The 9,150-nt window shown below is 35.8% G+C and overlaps 1 pseudogene; it reads left to right on the top strand.

Moving 5' to 3' along the window:
• The first annotated feature begins 5,001 nt into the window (after positions 1 to 5,001).
• LOC111017464 (tryptophan N-monooxygenase CYP79A68 pseudogene) lies at positions 5,002 to 7,485 on the top strand (annotated as a pseudogene).
• The last annotated feature ends 1,665 nt before the right edge of the window (positions 7,486 to 9,150 follow it).

Here is a 9,150-nt window from a genome sequence, read left to right as displayed (position 1 = left end):
CCGAGCAGAGCCGTCGAGCCGACCTGAACCGCCGAGCCCGACATCCTCCCTCTTCTGTTGCCCACGATGCCTTTGGCCTTACACCGGTTATCTAGACTCACCTAGAAGGCTCTAGAACTCTCCAAACTATTATAAATAGGCTATGCAGCCTAACACTAGGGTAAGTCGAATTCGACCCTTGAATTCTATGACTCTACTGCTCCCCTTTGCTAACTTAGGCATCGGAGCCCGAGTGACAAGTGTCACACCGGTCTAGCCGAACAGGTCTTCGAGTCTCTGATAATCAAGCTTGGTGCGAATCTCGGGAGGAACCGGAAGAGTATAATCCACGCATCAACACTATTCTTTTACAGCAGTGTGAATTATGTATTGATTATTTATTCAAGTAAAGACGAATTTTGATTGTTTTTATTTAGAGGATCATATATTTATTTGACTTCTATTTGGCAATAGGATTTAAAAAATGAATACGACTATAAACATATTATAAATGTTATAAAAGATTCAATAAATGCTATAAAAGATATCCAGAATTATTTTCTATCGTCAAAGCGAGCATAGCTCAACGATAATTGGCATATACCTCCAACCTAAAAAGTTTGGAGCCCTTTGATAGAAAAGTGAAGAATTCCTCTGTTATTGAATTTACAAAATGTTACAGAAAAGATTGTCTAAGCAAAGGTTGCTCAAGACCTTTCTATATTACACACGGTTGAAAGCAAGGATGGAAATTTACCAAAATCTTGAAAGATTGATAATTTCCTTCTATACAGAGGTCCAACGGTATTGATTTTAAAAGGCACAAAATTAGTGCACACTTTTAGAAAGAGAATCAGTCATTTATGAGGAAAAATTAAAACTATAAAGGCCAAATAAGGAGGGAATTAACTGGCTCCAATTTTCCTAATATTACTGTAATTTGATTGACTTGGTGCATCTCCCATTATGCTGCTGCTGTTCGTTGGCGGAGATGGCAGTGATTCTTGGTTTGTTTACACAACCAAGAGATCAGAAGTTGGGACGACTTTTTACTAAGAGATATGCACATTCCTTTGCTTAAAACTCCCCAATTATTTTGTTGCATATGTCTATTATTAATCCTCTAATTCATGCCACAACAAAACATATTGAATAAGATTATCAAAAGTTGCTCTTGGTTCCTAATTATTTGATATGTACCAACATATGATCAACTTGCTGACATCTTTACCAAGCCTTTATCTAAGGTGTCCTTTCACTCACTAAGGAACAAACTTGCGTTCCTTATGATTGGTATCTTCCTTTTTTGAGATTGTATGGTAAATTAATCAACAATAATGGCCATATATTTACTCCAGCCTTGACCATTAGTCTCACCATATTTCCTTTCTAATTAAGACCAATAAATTACAAGTTTTGTTGATGCAAAAATTTGGCCTCTGAGATTCCGCTAAATTCGCACAAATCTTCTAGAATAAAGGGATCGACGAGACCTGCAAAACAGAATAGCATTAAAGATCGGTGTGTCTCTTGCCACACAGACTCTGATGCTTAAGTCAGAATCAGAGTAGTTGAGTATAAAGTGTGAAGTGTTGTGAGCATAGCAAAGAGTAGAGATTTGTCGCCTCTTTTAGAGTTTGACTTACTTCCCTATTTATAGAAGTTGAATCTTGATCGTTCCAGGGATTGTGGAATTCGAATCCCTGATACATCTAGGAAATCTGGTTATCTGAATCTGGGAAGAATCTTGAGGCAATCAGAATATCTTCTTCTTTTGAATATAGGGATATCTTCTCCTCAATCATATCATGAAGATATCTCCCTTTTGAATTCCTTAAATAAAGGGAATTTCAATTGTAGAAAATAGGGATTTTCTCATCCATCACAACTCTAGAAGTTGAAGATTGTCAAAGTTCTGCTTTGACAGTATTTTGTCGTTCATGGGTTGACTATTTTTGTGGAATAGCCTTTTTTTGGTCGTTGTTGATTGTCATTTTAATTATGCTGACTTTCCTAGCCCCCATTCTCTTTTGTTGTAGTTGGCTTTCCATCAAGTCTTTTAGCATTGAGAGTACTTGTCGTTGTCAGCTGTCACTTTTTATGGGCTGACTGTCATAGTCCCATTTTCTTTAGTTGTGGTTGGCTGCAATCGAGTCCCTTAGTGTTGAGAGTATTTGTCGTGATCAGTTGTCGTTTTTATGGGCTGGCCTGTTATAGCCTTCATACCCTTTTGTCGTAGTTGGCTGTAGTCAAGTCTCTTTGTTTACTCTTGGGTTTCCAACCTACTTGGCTTTTGCCAATGGTCCTGAGTCCAGTCGATACCCTTTTGTCGTAGTTGGCTGTAGTCAAATCTCTTGGTTTACTACTGAGTTTCCAACCTACTTGGCTTTTGCCAATAGTTTTATACACTGAGTCCAGTCAACACCCTTTTGTTGTTGTCGGTTGTCGTTTTATGGGATGGCTGTCATAGCCCCCATTCTCTTTTGTTGTAGTTGGCTGCAATCAAGTCTCTTAGGCACTGCTATACGGTTAGTTTTAACCGTTAGATTTTGGCCTTGGGATCTAACTTTCAATAGGGCCAGTGGTACTTCCTTTGAGTTTCTAACCTCTTTGGCTTTTGCCCATGTTTTATACCTCAAGGTTTACTCTCGAGTTTCTAATCCATTTGGCTTTTGCCAATGGCTTTTATACCCTAAGTTTAGTCGGCACCCTTGGGTTTCTAACATATTTGGCTTCTGCCTATTTTTACCCCAAGTTAAATCAACACGCTCAGGTTTCTAACTTATTTTGGCTTTTGCCACATGGTTTTTTACCTGTGAGTTTCATTGATTGGTTAGGCTTGCCTGCTTTCTGTTTTAACCTTGTTGGGCCTGTACGCATGTCTTTTTTAGCACCTCAGGATTCTTTTCCCTAGTTTCACTAATTGGCATTTAGCTTATTGGCCTGCTTCTAGGTTTTTCCCTGTTCGAGTTCCTTGACCAGTTGTTGATTTACTTACCCATGCCCCAAGTTGAGAGGTTTTCATTTAGAGTAAAAGATAAACACTCAAGTAGTAAATATTATGTAATTATATTTTAGATGCCAAAAGTTTTATTCATAATATATAAAAAGATAATTGTTCAAGTAATAAGTAATTAATTAAATTTCAGATGCTATGAACTTTTTTAAATCACAAACGAGTAAGTATCTTTGGAAACATAATATCAACATGTAGTTATCAAAAAACCAGTCCTAAATTATGCGATCTACTAAATATGCGGTTACCATAAAATTAAACCTAAACTCTTGTAATCATAAACAACTAGAATTACACAGCAAACTTACCGTCGTCTGAAGTAGAAACTTTGTATGTTAATCGGTTGCTTTTTCTTTTCTGGGATTTGTTGATTCCTTCGTTCTGGGTCATGTCTCATAACTTATTGATTTGTTTTTTCCTCGACTACCTCAGGTAGGGGAAGCCCCCGAGTCGTATGGCATTCGTCGTTAGAAAGTTGTGGTCTGCCTCTAGAATACATGTCGATTCGTTTCTCCCGAGATCTCCTTGGAACTAAGCAGTTTCGGTCAATTCGTCTTGACTTTTAGATTTTAGTCGTTCCCACAGACGGCGCCAATTGTTGATGCAGAAATTTGGCCTTCTGGGATTCTGCCAAATTCGCACCAATCTTCTAGAATAAAAGGGATTGACGAGACCAGCAAAACAGCATAACACTAAAGGTCGGACCTGCAAAACAGAATAGCATTAAAGACCGGTGTGACTCTTGCCACACAGGCTCCGATGCTTAAGTCAGAATCAGAGTAGTTGAGTATAAAGTGTAGAGTGTTGTGAGCATAGCAAAGAGTAGAGATTTGTCGTCCCCTTTAGGATTTGACTTACTTCCCTATTTATAGAACTTGAATCCTGATCGTTCTGGTTATCTGAATCTGGAGAGAATCTTGAGGCAATCAGGATATCTTCTCCTTTTGAATATATGATATCTTCTCCTCAATCATATCATCAAGATATCTCCCTTTTGAATCCCTCAATAAAGGGGATTTGAATTGTAGAAAATAAGGATTTTCTCATCCATAACAAGTTTGATGGCTAATTTCCTCATTTTTTTTCTTTTTCTGTTACATTCGTGTAAGTTTATATAAGAACTTTTTCTCCCTAGTATGGTTAAAAAATTGAGTTTGTACAAATTCAATAATATACCAAAATTCTTGATTTGTTTCCATCACGTTGACTAGAGAAATTGGTGATCATAGTATATAGATGAGGATAATAATATTCATTATTATCATTGTTGGTATGAAGCGTTTTAGATAAAACTAAACGCAAAACCACGAGGATTAAGTCAAAGTGTTGACAGATGCCAAAGATATATGCATATTTTGCTTCTATTGCGTTTCCTTAAGTGGTCTCCATGAATAATTAATATTTAATTAAAAATTTCCTTAAAATAATAATAATAAAAGGAAAATAACTCCCTATTGGAACTTGATCCTTGCGAGTTACCCGCATTGAATTTTTGTGAAATTTCGTAGGAGATTTCGCAGGAATGGGAGAATGAGACGGGAATAGGGACAGTGACACCGCTTGTTGGTGTTGCAAAGAGTGTAAACAAAGTCCCACATTGGCTAGAAAAGAGTAATCCATTATATATAAATAATGACAATTAACTTCATTGTTAGGTACGAAGCCTCTTGAGTGAAGCCAAAACAAAAGGTATGAGATTTATGTTCAAAGTAAATAATATCAAATTAGCGTAAAAATACTCAGTGGACCACCACGCTCCTAAAACCATATGTTCTTAGCCTAGTTGGCAAACTATATATGTGCAGGTGTTTTCTATTGTTCCTTAAGAAATTAAAAAGATAAGCGGAGACAAGTCCAACACTTTGGCTTTGATTTAGAACACTTTTTGCATTATAACCATAACCTTATTCTCCCTCTTCAATTCTCACTATTATTACAGACATTCTGATTCCTATCCCTTCATGCACTCACTCATGTACAAGAGATAAAAGAGAGAGATATCGGACATGGCCATACAAGCTTTCTTATTGATCTCTCAATTGACATATCAAAACTATGCAATAGCCATAACCAAAACCTTCATCTTCTCCCTTTTCATGGCTTTCATTTCTCTCATCTTTTTTCAATACTACCAGAAAAGCAAGCTCCCCGTCCACCGCTGTGCCGCTCTCCCGCCTGGCCCGACACCGTGGCCCCTCGTCGGCTGCCTCCCAACAATGTGGAGGAACAACACACCACCACACCAATGGATTCATGCAATAATGAAGCAATACGACACTGACATAGCATGAATTCGTCTCGGGAATACCTATGTAATTCCAGTGGCTTCTCCACAACTTGCCCTCGAATTTCAAAGATCCATGATTCTGTCTTTGCATCACGACCAATACTCCACACTTCCAAAATCATAATCCGTGGATTCCTTACTACTGCACTTTCGCCATTGGGAGACCAATGGAAGAAGATGCGCAAAGTACTTCACAAATACTGAATCCCTCCACCCTCCGTCAAATGCTTGCTCATAGAACCCACGAAGCCGACACTGTTCTACGCTACATTTTCAGCCTCACCAAGTCCGAAGGTGGTGCGGTGGTCAACTTGAGAAGCATAACGCTTCATTATTGTGGCAACGTTGTCAGAAGAATGCTATTCAATAGAAGATACTACGATACCGGCCGGGAAGATAGAGGGCCAACATTTGAAGAAGAAGAGCACCTTCAAGCATTACTAACATTGCTTATGCATGTCAGTGCCTTTTCTGTGTCGGATTTGATACCTTGTTTGATCTCGACAAACGTCAGAAGATTGTAAAAGAAGGCTTGGAAATGGTGAGAAAGCATGATGAACCGATTGTAGATGAGAGAGTGCAACAACGGAAAGATGGGAATAGGAAAGAGATTCAAGATTTTCTTGATATCTTTATCTCGCTTAGAGATGAAAATGGAAAATCGTTGCTATCGATCGAAGAGATTAAAGCTGAAATCACGGTGAGAATTCTTGTCACACATACAAGAATAATATTTATTTAGGTACACTCATTTTTCACCGACTAAACTTTTTTTACATGCAGAAGAGAGAGAGAAAGGGAAAAAAGGATATATTTTGTATTTAAAAAAAACAGTAAAATCGACAAATTTTTATTGGATAAAACTTGCGGTTACTATAGCTAGGTAAGAAAAGTTTACTCCCATTTTTCTCTCTCTTTCCTTCATACATTAAATCTCTCTTATTCATCAACTTTTTAATAGAAAGTACTTTAGGTCTTAAGTAGTGGTGACCGGTCTTAAGTAGTGGTGACCATCATCAAATGCTTGACAACGCAGAAAAAGTAATTCAAAAACAGAACACTTTTTTAAAAAAGTAATGAGCTGTCAAATTTTCAGTGGTGATCAAGATAGAGATAGATTCTTTATCATTGGAACCTAAGTAAGAAGATGTCTACTTATCGATAAACACCTAATTAAGTTTTATATGTCTAATTTGTTGGTGGTCTACTACAAGCTAGCACTAAAGTATTTTTCGAATACAATTATCAGTAAAATTTCATGTGATAGATAAGTTGTTAGCTCTATATATGCATGCATATGTCAACTTAACTTCAACCTTCTCATCGTTCATAATAATAGTGTTAAGACAGCTCATTAAAAGTGTTTCCGGATGGTTGACACATGACATTAGTTTGGTGACTCAGTTAATTTTAGTTTAACAATAGTTTTGTAATTATTGGTTTTTGGAGAATCATTACAGAGAAATTGTTCGTAGGAGTTTTTTAGCTTTCTTGAGAAATATATAAGCCTCTCTGTATTGATCATTTCATTTTTAATGAGAAAGAGGTAGAAGAAAGCTTTTCTCCTGTAATCCATGTTCATTTTATAATTTGTCTAATAGGAGCTACAACGGCAACAATTGACAATCCTTCAAATGTTGTTGAATGGGCAATGGTAAAGTTACTCAATCAACCAAAAATTCTCCAAAAAGTAATCGAAGAACTAGACAGGATTGTTGGAAGAGATAGACTTGTTTAAGAATCTATATCCCACAACTTAAGTATCTTATTGTTTGTGTTAGAGAATCTTTTCGACTCCATTTTCACCGTTCAATGTCCCTCATGTCTCAAATTCTGATACCATTGTAGCTGGCTACTTTATCCCAAAAGGTAGCCAAGTCCTATTAAGTCGAATTGGTCTCGGCCGAAATCCGAAAAGTTTGGGAGGATCCGATGCGATTCAATCCAGAACGCCATCTCAAGAATAAGACAATGGGTAATTTGAGATTATCATAAAGCGAAGAGAGGTTGCATGCATAGCACACTAGGCACAAACATCACCATGATGCTATTTGCTAGGTTGCTTCAAGGGTTTTCATGGAGCTTAATGCCAGAAATGAGCAAGGTAGAGTTCTCTCAATACGATGTTAATATTGTTCACCAACGATCTGAAGATTGTAGTATAATTGACGTTATTGAATATAAAGAATCAATTGTCGGGTAGATATTATACTTTCACGGCTCAAGTATCTTCATGCTTTGGCATCATTCCACTTAGTTATTTCTATAGTTATGTTAGGTAATAATTAAAAGTCGTGTGAGCGTTATTATTGATAAATAAAGTATGCATGTTATGATTTTATATTAACCTTTTTGGTGGGAACACTACAAGCGTGATTTTATTTTTCACAAGTTATATTTATTTTAATTAAATTGATTTAAATATATATAGAAAGTAAAACTAAATATGTCCCTTGGGAACAATTTTCAAACTTGCGATAATATGATAACATTCCTGTCATCAAAATTTTAAATATCAATGTCAATCACATGTCAAGATCTTAATTTTATGGAAAATGTTGTGATAGATATTTATAGAAAAAAAATTACAAAAGCAAACCGTTGATAACAAATAAATATTTCACATTTTAAAAATAAGTTTTAAATTATTTATATTAATTACGTCCAAATTTTATTGATATTTCATATATTTTGTCGGTGTCAAATCCATAAATATATAGAAGTGCCAACATATCGAGAAAACTGAACACTTGAGTCTTGAAGATAAATATATTGAAAGATGAAAAGATAAAAAATTGTTAAAGGTCATCGTTTTACACCCAATAAAATATATATATATTCTTTAACAAAAAAACATTTTTTGGTCCAAGCAATTTTTTTCCTCCCATGGTCTTCGCGACAACCCCACGTTCTTGAATTGTATGATTCTGATAGGTTTGTATGATTTATCTAAAGAAATTATTAGAGAAGGCATTAATAGTTTACTTATATTCAAATTCCCTCCGTTTGAATTCAAAAAAATAATTAAATAAAATATTTTGGCAAGTTGGCCACAAATTCATCCATTAAAAAGTGTGCAAAATTGTATGTTCTATATACCGAAGAATTTGTACTATATACAAATAAATGAACTTTAAACCACACAATTCAATTATTGCGTTTTATCACATCAACTCAGAAGCAAAATGATAGAGAAATTCATATTGTAGAATCTTCATTAAAACTCTCTGATATGTATAAAATAATTATAGTTTATATATATAGTACAAACAAGGTTTGTTTGTTATAACCACTAAACTACCAGACTAACAAAATAACAAATTAGAAAGATCTTCAATACTCCACCTCAAAATGGAGCGTAAAATATCATAAACACCCATTTTGGACATGAGAAAATGTAAAGTAGTAGAAGGTAATGCCTTGGTAAACATGTCAGCAAGTTGAGAACTAGAATGAATAGGTAGCAGCTTTAAAAATCCATCATTAATTTTATCACGAACAAAGTGACAATCGATTTCGATGTGCTTTGTGCGCTCATGAAATGTAGGTTTAGATGCAATAGAAACAGCAGTTTGGTTGTCACAATAGACAACAGTAGGTGAAGAAAAATGAATATTCAAATCAGAAAGTAAGTGACGGAGCCAGACCAGTTCATTGGTTACACCAGCAAAAGCCCTGTATTCAGCCTCGGCAGAAGAACGTGAAACAGTTGGTTGTTTCTTGGATTTCCAAGATACCAAAGAGTCACTCATAAAGATGCAAAAGCCAGTAACAGAACGGCAGGTATCTAAGCAAGATCCCCAATCAGCATCAACAAAAGTCCTTCTAAGATAACGTGAGAGGTGATGAACAACTGCCAAATGACCAG

The sequence above is a fragment of the Momordica charantia genome, assembly GCF_013281855.1.
Source record: "Momordica charantia cultivar OHB3-1 chromosome 6 unlocalized genomic scaffold, Mcharantia_2.0 BLBB01000006.1, whole genome shotgun sequence".
Classification (NCBI taxonomy): Eukaryota; Viridiplantae; Streptophyta; class Magnoliopsida; order Cucurbitales; family Cucurbitaceae; genus Momordica; species Momordica charantia.
Note: the sequence above shows the minus strand (reverse complement) of the source record. Positions and strands in the feature narration are given on the sequence as shown.